The sequence below is a fragment of the Ammospiza caudacuta genome, chromosome 11 (genome assembly GCF_027887145.1).
Source record: "Ammospiza caudacuta isolate bAmmCau1 chromosome 11, bAmmCau1.pri, whole genome shotgun sequence".
Lineage (NCBI taxonomy): Eukaryota > Metazoa > Chordata > Aves > Passeriformes > Passerellidae > Ammospiza > Ammospiza caudacuta.
Window position 1 is genome coordinate 21668100 of NC_080603.1, and position 16880 is coordinate 21684979.

The 16880-nt window shown below is 44.1% G+C and overlaps 1 protein-coding gene across 2 annotated transcripts in view; it reads left to right on the forward strand.

The window, feature by feature from the left end:
- The first annotated feature begins 3153 nt into the window (after window positions 1–3153).
- TBL1XR1 (TBL1X/Y related 1) overlaps window positions 3154–16880 on the forward strand; it is a 108342-nt gene continuing 94615 nt past the window's right edge. For both annotated transcript variants that reach the window (XM_058811929.1, XM_058811930.1), the window contains exon 1: window positions 3154–3388. The gene's annotated coding sequence lies outside the window, so the exon portion shown is untranslated. The remainder of the gene's footprint in view (window positions 3389–16880) is intronic.

Here is a 16880-nt window from a genome sequence, read left to right on the forward strand (position 1 = left end):
ATTGCAGTGCATACCTACCTCACAGGGCATTGTGAGGATTAATTAATTCTTGTAAAGATGTAAAAGGCCGTATAGGTGTCAAGGGTTATGACTAAAGTGCTTTGAAAATGGAAACCACTCTGCAAGTGCCAGGTATTATTATTTATGGAGTCCAGGCAGTGTGCTTGGTGCTGTGCAAACACTGGGCCAGTTATTGCAAATATTTGCTTATATGTGCTTGGTAGGCTGAGCACTCCCTGTTACAAGTCATTTCAACTATTTTAAGGATGCGTCTTAAAAATATGGGCGTGAGAAGACTTTCCAGTCATTGGGATTATGGAGCCACTGGCCATGAGCAGCTGTCACTGAAGAACTTCAGAAGCATGCTTTTATTCAAACACAGAGATGAACCAAGACCTCAGTTCTGCTCCAGTTATACATCTGAAAGTTAGGGTTTTGTCCAACCTTTCTTGCTACTTTGGGAAGGGAAGTGTAACAAGAGCTATTGTTTAGAAGTGGCTCTCCCAGAAGGCAAAGCCAACTCCCTGAGCTCAGCTCGCTCACCGAACAATCTGCCATAAACCACAACCTGCTCAACTGCCCCGTGTTACCCAACATCCGTTCTTGGAAACCTCTGAAAGCGAGAACCTCCTTCCCATGCACTCTGGAAATGTCCCCTGTAGCTGTGAATCCAGCTGTACATTTGGGCCAGAGAGCTGCAAAGGCTAAAGGCCATCATGGAGAGTGAGAGGCCTTTGTGCAGTCCTGCGGGCTGTTCGCCTTCGTGAAAAAAGGGAAACCAGAACAAAACAGATGGGGGGCGACTATTAAAGCACAAATCCGCCAGAATTCACTTTGCAGATCCTGGAGAGCAGAGCTTCTCGGGAAATCGCCCGGTTGAGCATGTCATTGTGTTAAAAAAGAGAGCCTGGCACCCCAGAGCCACGACTGAACATTTGGAGAACACCAGAGCACGGAAACCTTCAGCCAGATGACTCCAGCTCAGCGCACTGTCGCTGCTCAGCACATGAATGGGAAGACAGTGTTTGTAGTTCCTGAGGGCCAAACAACGCACACTTCAGGGACTCTCCCTCCCCCGTTTCTCACCCAAGCTTTCTGAACGTCACACCTCTCATTCCCATTTCATGGACTTCTCACACGTCCTTCTTGAGGCCCCTGCTGTCCCTCAGTCCCCCAAAAGAGTTCCCTTTTCCTCTTGCCTTAGGCTATATTCCCATTCCCCTTCCTCCACACACGGTTACTGCTTATCTTCTTTCACCTGGGAAATAAATCAGAGTATCAAGAGGTCAAACTCCATTAGAAGAGAAGCATGGACAGATCTAAGATTATGATGCGTGAATGTGTTAATGAGTGCCTTGCCACTTTTTCTTCCCCTCTTAAATTTCTTGACTTTCAGCAAATTTTGGAGCTGGACTGGATATAGCGTTCAAAATTATTGCCTCTTTACGTACCCAAAGCAGACAGCCTACACACCATTAGTGAGAAAAGAAAGTTGCCCACTTGGGCCACCAAAATTATTACACAAAATAAATGCTGGACAGCAAGTGAATTACAATTACAAATATGCTTCCTGGCTTTTCTAGAGAGATTTTAGTTTCCTTACATAACTTTGGCCTTTGGTATTTAAATATTTTTCTTCATAAAGGAAGGAAAAATGAATGGGTTTGACCCTGAAGAAAATAAGTACTATGAGAGGATCCTACCCCCAGTGATCTACCCAAGGCTTTGTGGAGCTGATGAACCCCATCTGCCTGTGTGATAATGCTCAGGTAGGCAAAATCTGCCTATGGTATATCCCAGGTGTTAGACTGAAGGTAAAATCCAGAAATTCTGCCTTAGGACTAGCATAGTTGTCTGGCAATACTCTATCCACAAAAAAAGAAAGAAAAAAAAAAAAAGGCAAAAAAAAGGCATTATATTCATGACCATCTCTTTGCCCACTGCCAGCTGCAGTGAAATTGAGGTGAAATCGAGTTCTGAAATTGAGTGTGGTGATGTGGATGCCCTGTTTGAGCAGCACCAGAGCTGGGCTGGGGTGTGTGGAGAGCCTTGGAATGAGCTTGGATAACCTCCGATGTTGCCATCGCATCCGTGCAGGGTTTGTGGTCACTGGGACTCTGCACGGGTGCCAATGTCCGGACATGAGAGTGCTGGACCATTGCCCAAGAGTGTGAAATGCTCTTGCAAAACCATTTTAAGATGGAAAGGGCTGCCTGGTGACGAATGTGGTTTTGATTAACAAAGCTCGCTTTCAAAAACAAACAATGCGGCCCTATAGATGACAAACAGCATTTCAATTGTAAAAATGAGCAGTGCCCAGGTAGGACATTGCATTAGCGCTGTGGAGGATTATTTTCATTAAATGAAACGAGAGGCAGAGGCGGCAGCGGGGGGGTGCCCACACGGGGCTGAATCCCGGTGCCAGGTGCCATGGCCAACTGCGACGGGCTGCGAGGAGAGAGGCAAAACCACCATGTTACATCCTGCATTTACATAAGCTCTGTTGGCAGCGCAGTTTAATGTCTTTCCTAGAAAAGCTCCGCGGCCTGGGGCCTGTCGTGCCCGGGCGGCCTCCCCTTCGCTTCCCTCCCTTCGCCCGCGGCCGCCTCCCCTCCCCTCCCGCACTGCCGGGCGCGGCGGGGAAGGCGTCAGGGAGCGGGTCCCCCTCCCGACCCCCGCGCTGGGCTTGTGTGGCCGGGCCGGGCCGCTCCTCCTCGCCTGGCCTCGCCTCCCGGCTCCGCTGCTTCCCTTCCTCCTTCCTTCCCTCCCTTCCTTCCCTTCCCTTCCCTCCGCCGGCGCCCATTTCGGCGCGGCCGGGCACCCGGAGTGTCTGCGGGCCGCCGGCTGCTCCGCGCCGCTTGGCTCCTTCCCCCAGTAACAGCTCCCACATTCCGCCCCGATCCCTCCTCAATCTCAATCACACACACACATATTACTTTTTTTTTTTTTCCCCCTCCTTCCTCGGGACTTAATCTCCAGTCCCCCCCCCCCCCCCACCCGCCCTCCCCACCCTCCCCTCCCCCGGCCCCTGGCTCGGATATAATTGAATATCACAGCGCTACGCGCTGGGTATTTTTTTTCCTTCCTCCTCCTGTGTGTGTGTGGTGGTTTTGTTGGTTTTTTTTTTTCCTGGTGTTTTTTTTTTCTCCTCCTCCTCTCGGTGTGGACACCTTAAAAATACATATATATATATATGTGTGTGTGTATATACATATATATATAATCGATAACTATACGCGTGTACACACACACACACACACACACACAGGCAGGGATGTGCGCGTATATACACGCGGCGGTATAAAACACACGGGAGGAGGAGAGACAATCCAGGGTGAATTCCTCGTGCCTCCATTCCCGGGGAAAGGGGGGAGCAGCCGCTCGCAAGGTAAGAACCGGGGGGCTCGGAGCCCCGGGGGCGGGCAGGGGCCGGGGATGGGGGTGGGGGGCGGCCGCCCTGTTTGTGTCGGTGCGGGCGGGAGGGGGATGGGACCACAACGCCTCTGTGACCCCCCGTTTTTATTAATATGTGTGCATATATATATATATATATATATATATATATATATACACACAGACATACACATATATATATACACATATTTATCCCTTCCCCTCCCCCACCCCGCGCCGCTGGCTTCCCCTCCCCCACCCGCCTTCATTTTTTAAAAATTAAAAAAAAAATAAAAAAAAGAAGAGGTTTAATGGAGCGGGGGGATGGGGGGTACACCGGCCTCGGCAGCGAATGGCACACTGGAGCCATGGCGAGAGGCCTATTTTTAGCCCGATTTGTGTGGAAGAGCGGCTTCCCCTCCCCCCCTTCCCGCATATTTACTTGGGGGGGGAGGGGAAGGGGGGGCAGGGCCGGGTCGGGGGGGGGAGGGGAGGCCCTTCCCCTCCCCCACTGGCGGAGCCCTCCCCCATCCCGGCTCCCGTTCCTGGGGAGGGGATGCACCCCCACCCCCGGCCGTTCCCCATGTGCCCCCCAGTGCCAAGTTAATGATCAGTTCGGCGGCGAAGTTCGGGTGGAACATACAGTGCCCCGCGGTGCCAGCGAGCGGGCCCGGTTCGGGGCATAAAATAACCTTATATATCCCCATTTCCCAGCGTCTCTCCTTCCCAGGGCTTATCCCTGTCCGAAATCCTGGTGTAAATTGTGTGTTGCATCAATTAGAGGGGCTCGCACGGTTGATGCAGTGTGGACTGTTTTCTTGCTGGAGGATTAAGTCCTGAAATATGTGGCTTGTTATTGTTGTACCCTCGAAAGGGTTAAAATTTATCGTGTTGTTCCAGGTGAATTTAATCTTTCATCACCGAATTTCCTTTTAAGGCAGCTTGACAGAATAAAAGTCTCTCCCTCGCTTGTCTTTATCCCCAGAACAGCAAACTTTGTCTGTGCTTTATGGCAGGGGCTGGTTGCTGCAGATGACACGTGAGTCTGGAGGAAAGTTTGGTTTGTAGGTCGCTGTGTAGGAAAGTGAAGTTTGCTGGTGAAGTTTTTACTACTCTCCAGTGTGCTCGACTTCCTCGTTTTCCTGTCTGTGTAAATCAAATTCCTAACTGATTTATGGGGGAGGGGATCACAAAACATATTCCTTCCTTATTGTTAAGGCATGGGAGGCATGATCAGGAGAAACAGGTCTTTGTTGCATAAAAAAAAAAAGAGTTTTGCGGGCTTGTCTGACTCGCTTTGCTGTCCTTCCGTGCTAAAATAAATGTCTGAGCACGTTGTGTGCTTTAAAAAGGTCTCTGCCCTTTGGGTGTTGTGAGTTGTGCTCCTTGAGCAGCAAGGGCACCATGTGCAAAGTTGGTGTTTGGGGTTTGGTTGTACCTGGGTTTTGGGGCAGTTTGGTGCCCTTTTCTTGCTCTGAGTAACCCAAAGGCTTGTCCATGTGAGGCTCACGTTTGGTTTGGGGCCTTCCTTTGGACATGTGTGTTATTGGGCTTTTCAGAATATCTTCCAAATGAGGACTGGACTGCAAGCTCCTGTGTGCGTCCTTAAATTTAGTGAGTGGGTATGTGTTTGTGGATGAGCTGTGAAGGGGTTTTTGCCCTTATTCATTGAAAAAAAGGGGCTGCTGATGGTGCTTAGGGCACAGGTGGTGCGCTGTAATTGATCGAAACAAACTTTCTGTGGTTTTCTCTCGTGTTTTTTTTTCCCTTTGTTTTTGTTTAAGTTCTAATGGAATGGCAACATTTTGTATTATTTACCTAAGGTCACCTGAGCTGGTACACTGTCGCTATCTTAAGTTTTCTTGGGGGAAGTTGGATTTTTCTCCATGAGAACCGTGTTTTCTGGTACTCTGTCTTGGGAGCATGGTGGCCTGCCTCCCAAACTGTTATTGGGAACACCTGGAGAACACTTAGCACTCATTCCTTCAGGAAAGGAGAAGGAAATGTAATTTAAATCTATGAAAGGAGTTGGGGTTTGGCTTTTGGGCTTTATAATTTATTTTTTAAGACTTTTCAAGCGTGTACAGTTTTTGTTTGTTTGAACGTGCACAGCCATAACACATGTTTGTAGCATAAAGAATACAATAATTACAGAAGATTCTGTTGCTTAAGCTTTTTCCCCCCCTTCAAACAGGTAGTTAAGATTTTTTTTCTTGTGAGTTTCTTTTTTAATAAGAATACTTTTTTCAGTTTTACTCTATATATGGTAATTATTGATGTTTGTGTAATGCTTTGAAGTTGTAAGGCAGGGTATAAGCGCTAAGTACCCAACAGCAATACTTCATAGTCATTTTCCCATCATGAAAGAGTTTGATGCTAAAAAGTGCTACAGCCCTAAGCATAAAAGAGGCTCTGGATGGATTAGGGGAAATGGCCAAAATTGCTGATAATGTTGTTTTCAGATAATAGTTTTAAGTTAGGAAGAACAGATCTGAATAATGTAAAGCAAACTGAGTTATTTTACCTAACTTCATTTTGGTCTGGAATTCAATAGAACGTGGACTTCACATTTGAGTCAGAACGTGTTTGCTGTTGTAAGTTCTGTAGTGGCAGTAAAGACCCACATCCTACAAGGATGTAATCGTGCAGAAGTCAGGAAGTCCTGTAAAACACACAGCTCTGTGAACATCACTGGGCTCGTTCAGCTGAATGAGCTCTGCAGCTGTCTGTGAAGTTGCTCCCAGAAGTTGGGTGTGTTTTGTATTAGTGGTGGGCAGTAGGATGTGAATCTTTCATTGCCCTGGTGCTGTTTTGGTACGACAGCACTGTACAGTGTCTAGGGAAGGCTGAGGTACTGCTGGGTGTGACACCTTTTCATCACTGATTCCTCTGCTTGCTGGGAATCCCAAGTGACAGTCACCCCTGCAGTTTTTGCTTGCTTTGCCTGTCTCTTCTGCCCTCCCTGGTCCCTCAGCTGCTGACGATTGTGGTGCCTGCGTGAATTCTGACACCTTGCTGGCGAGGACACTGCTGGCAGGAGGAGCAGAGAAAGACACAAGTCCCTGCCCAGCTGGGATAAGGTGGTGGGGGTAGCGTGGTCTGGTCTGTGCTTTGGAGAGGAGAGCAAGGACAGGGTGTGCTGCAGGTGGGTGTTGTGTCAATACTGCAATATTGTGATTGTGAGATGTATCGTACTCCAGTGTGACTCATTGATAATCTAACTCACATTGTTCATTTGGAGTGGTGTGATACTGGTCTGTGCTGACCATCTTCACTGGGTGTGTGTTTGCACATGCCTGCACCCCGAGTTCAGGGTGTAATAATGGCTGTATTTAGTGCCCTAAACATCAGCTCATGCAAGTAGCTGCAGGTTGGGACAGAAGTGAAAGTGTGTGTGTGCACACTCTGTAATTATGCATGTTTGGCTCCTGCAAAAAGTAACTGCTCTGAGAGTATACTCATTGCATGCTCATTTTTAAATACAAATTTAAGTGTTTGTGTTAGGTGAAGGAGTGTCAGGAGCTTCCCTTTAGGAGCTATGATTGACAGCTGTTTTCTGGTTTTGAGTTGCATTGCTGCATTAATGTAGTAGCTTCAAATTAACAGGTGATGAAGAAACCATTTCTGTGTTTCTGCTGTTGATTTAGCTACCCCTGTCCCAAATGTGCCCAGTATTTTAAGTACTGAAGTATGAAGTTAGATGGTCTTAATTTCTGTAAAGTCACTTAAATGACAAGTGACTTTACTAGAAAAAGGTTCAAGTGATCCTGACCAGAGTAGATGGAGATGGCTTTATTCATTTTATAATTGGTTTCTTCTGAGATAAAGTGTGACAATGAAATGAGGAATAAGGAATATCTTTTGATATGAAATTGTAGGGGACTATATTGGCTTTCCTTTAATTTTGCAAAATTGAATTAGCTAACTGGAGGTAAGAAGCAGTGAAAATGAGGCAGCAAGCTGTCACTCTGGGAGAGGTGATAGCTTGAGTGAAAAGGTTTGGAAGTCTGGTCTGGAAATTGCCAATTTGTATGAAAACTGGAGAACTTCTTAGGGTTCTGCCTTGTGGTATCTAGTCCAAGATGAGAAGGCCTTTCCTTCCCACTTGTAATGAAAACAAGGCTGAGCTTGTTTATACAAAATGCCCTAGAGTCTTGGTGGCCTTGTTTGAGGTCAGGTTAAATGTGTCTCTGGTTCGGAAGGATCTACAGAACTGTAACTCAGCTTACACTCTGAAACCTTTGTCTTTAGTACCTTACCACTTACCTTTCTGTGACATCCTTTAGACTTTTTATATTGATAAGGAGCCTTAAAAATAATTCTGCCTTGATAAGAAATAAGTGGTCACTCCAAGCTGGAGGTTGTGTAATGGTAGGGGAAAATTCACACACTGGTTGGGTGTGTAGGATTTTGCTGTCTTGGCTAGCCAAGGAGTGAAATTGCTGGTGTTGCTGCTCACACCTGCTCGCTTGCTTCTTAGATGGACTCATTGCAGGGAAGACTTTTGAGTGCATTTCCTTACCTGTAGAAGTAGAAATCAGAAAGTCTTCTGAATTGGTGTGGCTTTCTGAAGAACTTACTGAAAGAAGCTCCAGAGTGACGAGGGGGAGCGTTATGGAATTGTCTTGGCCAATATATGCAACGTCTTTGAAAGAGTCTCAGTTTAATTTGGATATAATTGTGTGTGGCCAAACTCGGTAAGTGGAGATACTGAGGTCCTTTGGAATATGTTAGCTTGAATGCCAGAAGCAACATCCTTAGGTATGCTATTGGCCTAATACACCATTTTTTGAGGATGAGTAATGCAGGCAGATTGGGTGTCAGCCTGGCTGTGTGGTTCGGTGCCTGCCCGTGGCCCTTCCTGGTGCTCTCTGTATCCTGCTTGTCTCCAGGAGCTGGAGGTGTGGTGTCAGTGGGGATCGGGTCCCTGAATTTGTGCTGTAGTTGTGCTTGGTGCAAGCTTGACTCCTTTTAAGAAGAGTATAAGCTGGCATCTGCATCTCCAAAGTAAGATATTAATAGTCTTATTTTCAAAGATGCTGAGTCCCCGCAGTTGCATGTGAAGTTGGCAGTCTCTGTGTGTGCTTAGCATTTCTAAAAATCAACTCTTGTGTGTGGTTTGCAGGCTCTTGCAAACTCCCGTGAGGGTGTAGTTTCTGTTCCTGGGAGCAGTATTAGTAAAAGGCTATATTGTGTGCTCTGACTTGTGTTTATTGTTGTAATTCTGAAGTCTCCATGTTGCAGAGGAGCAATCTTGCTTACTAGTAATGTTTAGCAGTAAAAAATCAGAATCATCCAGAGAAAACAGTTGTGTGGGATTTTTTGTTTTATGATCTGAGGCTTTGTTCAATCTCTGCTCAGTGTCAGTGTGTTACAGACACTCTCCACACCCGTGTGCCATATGCAGACACACTGGGTGTAATTTCCTATCACTGGAGGTGCGTGGCTGGAAGTTTGAGCTGGTGGAGTGGGAGTAGCAGACCTTCCCTTCCCCTTCAGCGGGGCAATAGTTTTGCCCAGTGGGGCAATAGTTTTAGTTTTTGGCAGGGCAGGCGAGCAGCTGGCCCTGCAGTAATGCTGGTGCTCCTTTTAACCCCTTGTGGCTTTGGGGAATGATTCAGTCGCTTCTCTGGCTGCACACAGAGCTCCCTCTTGCCCCACTGACGTCAGGCTGATGGCAGATTTTTATGAATTGGGACTGTGAAAGTGGAAACTTTGCTCTGTGCACAGCTACGTGCCTGTTGGTGGCGACCAGAGAGCTGCGGAAAAGATCTCTGTGCTGCGTATTCCTGGAGCATTTTTCCAAGGTTATAAGTTAAGGGTCAAATATTTACTGTTTGTGAAAATACAGTGCTAAATACTGTGTCTGGTGCCAAAACCACAGAAACTGTCAAGGGCTGGAGTCCTAAATAGAACCCATCCTCAAAGTTACATCCCTTTGATATTAACAATGTTAAAAGTTCAGGCTCTTCACATGGGTGACCTCTTGCTAGCAAACTGAATGGGGAATTATGGATGGTGAGCACATGTGAGGCAGATTTGAGTCCCCTGATGGTTCCCTAAAAGTACCAGGCAGAGAGGAGACAGTTTGATTTCCTGGAATAAGTTGCCCAAGCTGTCCAAGGAGTGGAATAACAAGTTTCATAGCTCTTTAGTGGTTTTTGGACAGACTGATTCATGCTCGAGTGTCAGCATGACTTCTGAAAATACTATTTTGCTTTGTAAAAATAGTATTAAAAAGATGTCGTTATTTTTCATTTATTATTGATATTGGTCTAACAGTCCTCTTGGACAAATGAGCGTTTTTGCCATTAATTTCAGCAGTTGGGAGAGGAGCTTACCTTAAAATACTGATTGATCTTAAGAGAGATGAGTGAGTCTGGCCCTCCCCCCCTGCTTCCTGGTCTCTCTAGCTCACAGTAGGCATGAGAACTTTTCCTCTTTTAGGTTATGTCTAAATTTGTGGGGAAAAAATAGTTTTGATATTGCATAGACCTATGGGGGAAATAACAAGAGATCTGGGTCAAAAAAGTAGGACGTGCAAGATTTAGAAGCTGTTGAAGTGTATTTATTTGTCCTATATTAGGTTAAAGGAAGTATTGGTGCTCTCAGTTTGGCAACGTGTCCTTCAGTCTGCAGTGTGCTGTAAAGGGAAGACAGCTGCTAAACAATGAATCACCACTAATTTTTGTATGGATGTTCACATTGTTCTCTAGTGCAGAAATTTCTGATTGTGTATCAACACAAACACACTTTCCTAAATGCAGACTCCCGGAGATAAATTTTAATTGGGCAGTGCTTTTTAAAAATACAAATTTTTTGCCATGATGATGTTTGTGATTCTGTAATGTATCAGATTTTATACTTTTTAATGTACTTATAAAGCAATGTTAGCACTAATGTGGATGAAGGAAAATGCGGGACGGTGTGGTAAAAGCATCTGTTAATGCTGACATCAAATAAATTGTGCTAGAAACATATCTTGTGTAGCAATGGACTAGCTGTTTCCCATTGCTAGTGCAACAAATCTGGGGTTTATAGAAGCTGGGTCTGTACTTGCTGAACAATACGAATGTTTTCTTGATGCTGACATGGTACCTGATTTTCCACTTTATTTTGAAGGCGCAACTAAATTTCACAATCTGGTATGTTGTTTAGACTGTACGTATCTACCATTGTGGGCATGAAAAAAGTCAGCAATATGAAACCTCAATATGTTGAGTTGTGACAAAACTTGCACACAAATACAATGAAACAACCTACTAAGCAGTTTTGATGAGCTTGATCTGATAGCAGGAACGGATGTCTAAATGTAGCTGATTAACAGAAACCAACTTATTTTTCTTTTTTTTTTTTTTTTAGCAGCTTTTGCCTTTATAGTAAATATTTGTCACAGTTGTTTGACTTGTAAGAAAATGCTTTGTATTTCTGTGAGTGTCTTCCAGGGCAGATTGTGAATGGCCTTTGATTACATTAGAAATATCAATGTTATCTTGCTGTTGGCAAAATCCATGTTAGTTGGTTCTTCTGCTGTCTACATGTGCAAGGTTGTTTTTTACTTATCCTAGTTCATCAAAACCTTTTGTAAGATTCTTTTTTACAGTACATATAATACACATTAAATACATTAGCAATTAAGTTTTAAGAGTCTCTTCTATTAAAATAAAACAAAAAGCCCTCTTTACCACTGGGTCATCCCATTGAGGTGCCTGGGCACAATACAGCTCTCCTAGGTGTATTATTTTCTTTTGTCTTAAAAAATGAGCCCTCTCTTTGTGTGGTTCTGTGGGCTGGTTGTGAAAGCACCAAATTCAATTTTTCCATCAGTGTGCCTGGAACACAGCTGAGGTCCCATGTTAGAGAGGTACTCACTGCTTGCGTGTGCTGGGGACTTCTGGAGATGCTGTGCATATCAGGAGAAATGGTGGGAAGAGTTTTTAGAAAAATTACATGAAAGATAAAGGGATGGAAACTTTCAGAGGTAGCCAGGGAAAACAGTGTGGATGTGTTTTGACTCGCTCTTTGACGCTAGGGGTGACTTCACACGCGAGGCTCGGAGGGTATGTGAAATGCGGTGTCAGACTCGGCCTAGGAGAACGTCCCTTACGTAGGCTGAGGTCTGGCTGTGGTGCCAGCAGCAAGGCTTGTGTGTGTTGGACACTGCTGCAGAGCTCCAGAAAGCTCCATTGATGGTGTTAGAATATGTGAAATTTCATTCTGTGCTTAATGTGCCTCCCACTTGCCCAGCTGTGGCCTGGGCCTGTAACCCTGTAGCTACGTGCTCGTGGAACGGAGTTTTGTCAAGGTGAAATGAAAGAAATGCACAGGTTTTAAAAGCACATTCAGAGATCAGGTTAGTCAGATTTTATTTGTGTTAATGTTCCTGTAAATGGTGAAAGTTTGGAACTGCAGCATACTTCCGTGTGCCTGTTGCTGCCTAGTTGTATTTGTTAATCTGATGCTGCTGGGCCTACTGCTGTTCTGTGTAATTAAAATTACCCCCCGAGCCTCCCCCTGTGTGATAAAAAGACAAGTGGTGCATGATTGTGCTGCTTTTTTCATTCTGGATTAACCCTTTCCAAGTGTCAGGGTGGCTCTGCCTTCTCCTCTTGGCTCTGCACCTTGTCCGTGCTCTAGTGGGAAAGTGGCAAATAAGTGTAGTGAACTGGCAGTTTGCACCATTTTATTCTTAACACTTCCTAAGGCTTTATTTGATTTTTCTAATTATTCCCCACCTGTTTTTTGGGTTTTTTTTTTTTTTTTGTGTTTTTTGCTTTTCTTTCCCTGGGGTTTCTCTGTCCTTTTTGTTATTTTGCACTTTTTTTTTTGCACTCTCCCCATCTGTTCTCTCGTCAGTCCTTTAAATCAAATTAGTGCCTTCTTGTTTCTGTTCTCTGGGTCTTCTCTGCTTTCTTCCTCTTTCTCAAAATGTTAAATTTATATGCAGGACTCAGTCCTAGGTAGCCCTCTTGAACTGGAGGGGTTGAATGGGTTTGGATGATGTAGCCTGAGTCAGTGGTGGAGCAAAACCTGCTGGGGAAGTTTCATTTTCTGTGTGTGCCCCTGTCAGCGAGCAGGAGGTGAGTGAGGGGCCTGCCTGCGGGCACATGGGTGCTTGGGATGGGCACACAGGGCAGGAAATGCAGAGGACAAATTTTGGCAGTGCTCTTCTGTGATAAAAATAATCTTGGCTCTAGGCATATAGCATTGATCCAACTCTTGATGAAGTCAGAGGGAGGCTTTGGAGGGAGTTGGTGTGAGCATTTAGTACAGACACAAAAAGCTGAAGAAGTTGGAGTGAAAACCTCGGGGCAAGGTGGGGTTGGCTTTGGGCTCTTCAAAATAAGGGGTTTCATGCAAGAAGTTTTTATTGACTTTGTGACTTAAAATTAGTGAAAACAAAGTCAATAATGGTGAAATCAGTGGCAGCCTTATCTTATTGTTTTTATTGTGGGTAGTGTTGACAAGTCACATGCCCCATTGTTCTGGGTGAACAAACAGGGCTTTGAGGCTGCGGGCTGGGACGTGCTCACAGGCGCCTTTGTCCTGTGTGGCACTGCGACTTCGGAGCTTTGTCTTTAAAGGGTTCACATCCAGAAACTGCATGATAAAACACTCTCTTGCTTGATGTCCAAACACCATTTCTGTTTCATGTCTTGTTGTCCAGAACATAAGAAAATAAACACAGGTGACTTAATGGATCATAAACTCTCTCCTACCTCATTTCCCAGCAAAACCTATGGATAGCAGGCTGGTGTTCTGGCTCCAGAGTGGATGTGCTTGGGACTGAGAGAATGGAGAATGTGCTTTTGAGAGAGTCAGTAAAAGATATTTGCTTGAAAGTCTTGCAGGTGTAAGTCCTTTACCATATACCATAAAGCTGGTTACACTGGAGACAATAATAGTGAACCTCACTGTACTAAAGTCACAGTTTTGTGGATCACCTCTAAATTACTCATGCTGTTTATAAATCCCTGTAATCAGGGTATGTGTAGTGTAACTAAGATGAATGCAGTAGAGACTGGCTGCAGGAGCAGACTTGGCACGTGTAGGCTGTGGATGTAGTCATCCAGCCCTATCTGGGGGAGAATTCCATTGAAATTGCTGTGAGTTTTGCTTAAGGAAGAGCAGAAAGATTAGTCTTCCCTGCCTACAGTGATTTTTATTATGTTATTGTTTTTAGTACATCTTAACAACGGCTGTGTAGCTTATTGTCTGGTCCGGTATTTTTGATTTGTAGAATAAATGAGGTTGTGGTTTGGGTTTTTTTTTGTTTGTTTGTTTTGTTTTGTTTTTTAAATCAGAATATAGTCTTGCTTTTTCCTCTGTGGAAGCTGGTGCTTGCAGTGTTTTTTATACCTCTACAGGACTGTTCAGCAAAATGATCTTGAATTGTCAGAGCTCCACAGCAGGTATTACCAAGTTGCTTTCATTTGTAATGGCATGGAAGGTGGTAGGAACTTTCAAGCTGGTAGAGATTCTCGTAGCAATCTTGAGTGTGTGTCGACAGTGTCAGCTGTGTGTCCATCTGCTCTCTGGTATTAGAAAACATCCCCAGTTTGGGTGGCTTGCAGGCAGTCTGTAAAATACTGCTTTCATTTCGATGCAGGATGAATGGCAAACTTTTGGCATCCTAATGTGGGTGTAATACAGCAGTGGAATATATTCTGTGGGTTACTGCTCAAGGTTTTCAGACTTTTTTTTTTTCTTGAGCGTGACTGTAGTTTGTTTACGCAGTCCCTTCATAGGAACTGCTTGATGGAGGGAATTATGGAATTACTTTCTGGATATGAATTCTCTCATACATTTCCACAGGCCTGTCTAGCTCTGTGGTGGATCCCCAGAGACCTCCACTCCCCACACCCACAATTTTGCTTTTCTGAGTTGACCTAATATATGAGTATGTGACAGATAACTGTGTTTACTTTATTTTTTGTTTACATCACTGAAGATTTTCTGTCCACATAATGATTAGGACAGAAAGCTGGTGTCAGGATTATCTGTTATTTCTGCCACTGTGTGACCTTCGCAAATGGATTAACAAATTTACCCATGCACCAGTGATTTAATACTTAACAGGAGCTTTTTCAGACCAGTTCAGTGCCCCGAGATCTTCTGGTGAAAGGCTGTGTAGGTAGCAGTGTAAAGTGGCTTTTGTTTAATTTTTCAGTCTCTGCTTACTTGGAGTTTTCAGTTTTAGCAAGTACTCCATTTTCATTTATAGGTTTTGTCTGTGTCTTTTAGTTTTCTATTGGACAGAACGTGGTCCTTCACATTGGAAATATTTTCTACTAGTGCCAGGACATGTTGAAATCAGGCTACTTGGTTCATAAATTTAGGCATGTTTCTGTCCTTAGTAATGTGGAAATGCAACCTTATATGAAGTTTTAAGATGCCTGCACTTTTTCTGGACCCTGGCAGAGTTTTGGGGATTAGAAAAGGTGGAACTTTGTTGGTAGAGCCACTTCAGGAATGGGTTTTGGAGAACAGCTACAAAGGTAGCCACTTATCCCAGCACTGGGGGTGGGAAGGGAGGTGATGGGAGCCTTGAGCTGACCCTGTTCTTGATGGAGCAGAGGCACAAAAGAGTTTCTATCCTCTAATGTTGTATATTGAGTCCCCTGCCATGCTGAGACAGATTTATGTCCTAAAAACATCATCTCTGGCAGGATGTGTTTAACCCAAAGGCTGTTTTGGTGGGGAGAGGGGATTAAAGTCCAGGTAGTTTTGCTGCACCAGTTTACAGCCTGGCTCCACAAACACTGGTGTTGCTACTGTGGAGGCTGTGGCTGAGCCATTGGAGTGAACGTGGTTGGTTTAGGTAAGGGTGGGCCATGAGCCCCTTATCTCAGCTGTGCTATCAGGCAGAATCTCCTCAGAGTGCAGTGGGCCAGCTGATAGCTCAGCCAGCCTGTACACACAGGCTGTACTGACTGCTCGGGCTCACCCATACATAAAATACACATAAATCTTTGCCATGTGCATCTAATTTCGTTTGAGTGAGTCTTCCTTTATAGCTTCCTAAATTATTCTTGTTTATAAGTTTAACTATAAACTAATTTACAAGCTTTTATGAAAATCTTTTTTTTTATGCCCTTTACTGGGAGCCAGTGGTTTTCCTGGTCTGAGGACATTGATTTCTGGTCAGTGTTTTCCTTGTGGGTATAGGTGTCTCCTAAAGCACATCTTGGTCCTGGCCGTCACAGCTGTGCTTGTGACACTGATGAGCAGACGTTCACTGTTAGATTATCTTTTTTTCATATGTTGTTTGGACATTTTTCATCTGCTGAAAAAAGGAAATTTTAGGAAGTTTTGTAATTCTGGGGAGTCTCTTCACTTTGGGAGTAATACCTAAAGTTGTAGAAATTTGGGTTTTGCTATTATAAATTGTACTTCTGTATGGTGACTTTTCACCATACTCTACCTTGAGAAATATCTGTGGTTAATTTGCAAAGAAAGTCCTGCTAGCAGTTAAATAAATACTTTGAACTTTGCAAAGATGTATTTACACACACTGGCAGCATGGGTTGAAGTTGAAAGTGGGAATTTACAGTACGCTCACATTATTTTTGGAATGACTCCAGGAAGAAAGCGTCTCATTCCTGTTTAGAGTAATATATATCTATATATCAGCTGATATAGCTGTTGGTGTAGTCAAGCCCTAATTGTTTAAAAAAATATCACTTAAGTGTGATTCTTTGGTATATTTAGAAGAGCTGAGTGAAGCCCTTTCTTGGTTGAACCATTTTCTTGTGATCTCAGGCAGTTTGCATGTTCTTCCTAAGAAATATATTATCACTCCATTGAAGTCAATTCAGGTTCTTTGGAAGTAATCCAACCTTCAGGAAAGAAAAATATTAGTGTGCATGTTGAGGGAAAGGGTTTCCCTTTATTTCAGAATTTGCTTGTCATGTGTAGCAAATAAGCCATTTTCAGACACATTAAGGCTCTGTGAAACTAATTTTCAGCGCTGACAGTTTTCTAGTCCTGGGTTAAGCAGAAAGATTTAAATTTAATGTTTCCAATTTTTTGTTTTGTTTTAAATAGGACGGGATATGTATATTTGCTCAGTTATAATTTGAGTGCCCTGAGTGTTTCAGGATAACAGAAGAATGAACCATTTGAAATGCTGAGGACAACAGGGTTTTTTTGCCAGTCATTTGTTTCAGTGTCTGAAATGTGTTGTTGCCAGTTTCAATGTTGGACTTTATGGAAGTAGCCTTTGCTTGGAAGCCTTAAATATTTGCAATGTGTTGTTTATTTGGTTTATGAAGTTTTGTGCCATCAGAAGGCTGGTTTTTGTTTTAGCAATGGGTTTTGGCAGAGCACATTCTAGCATATGCAGTCAGTCATAAACAAACTAGAGACCACTAACGCTTTCATCCTGTGGCTGTATCAAAGCATGTAAGGTTGAATTAAAACTGTCTGACTGTGCTTCTTGGACCTGTGCTGCACTGAGACCTTTGGGATGCTCACGATGAAATTCT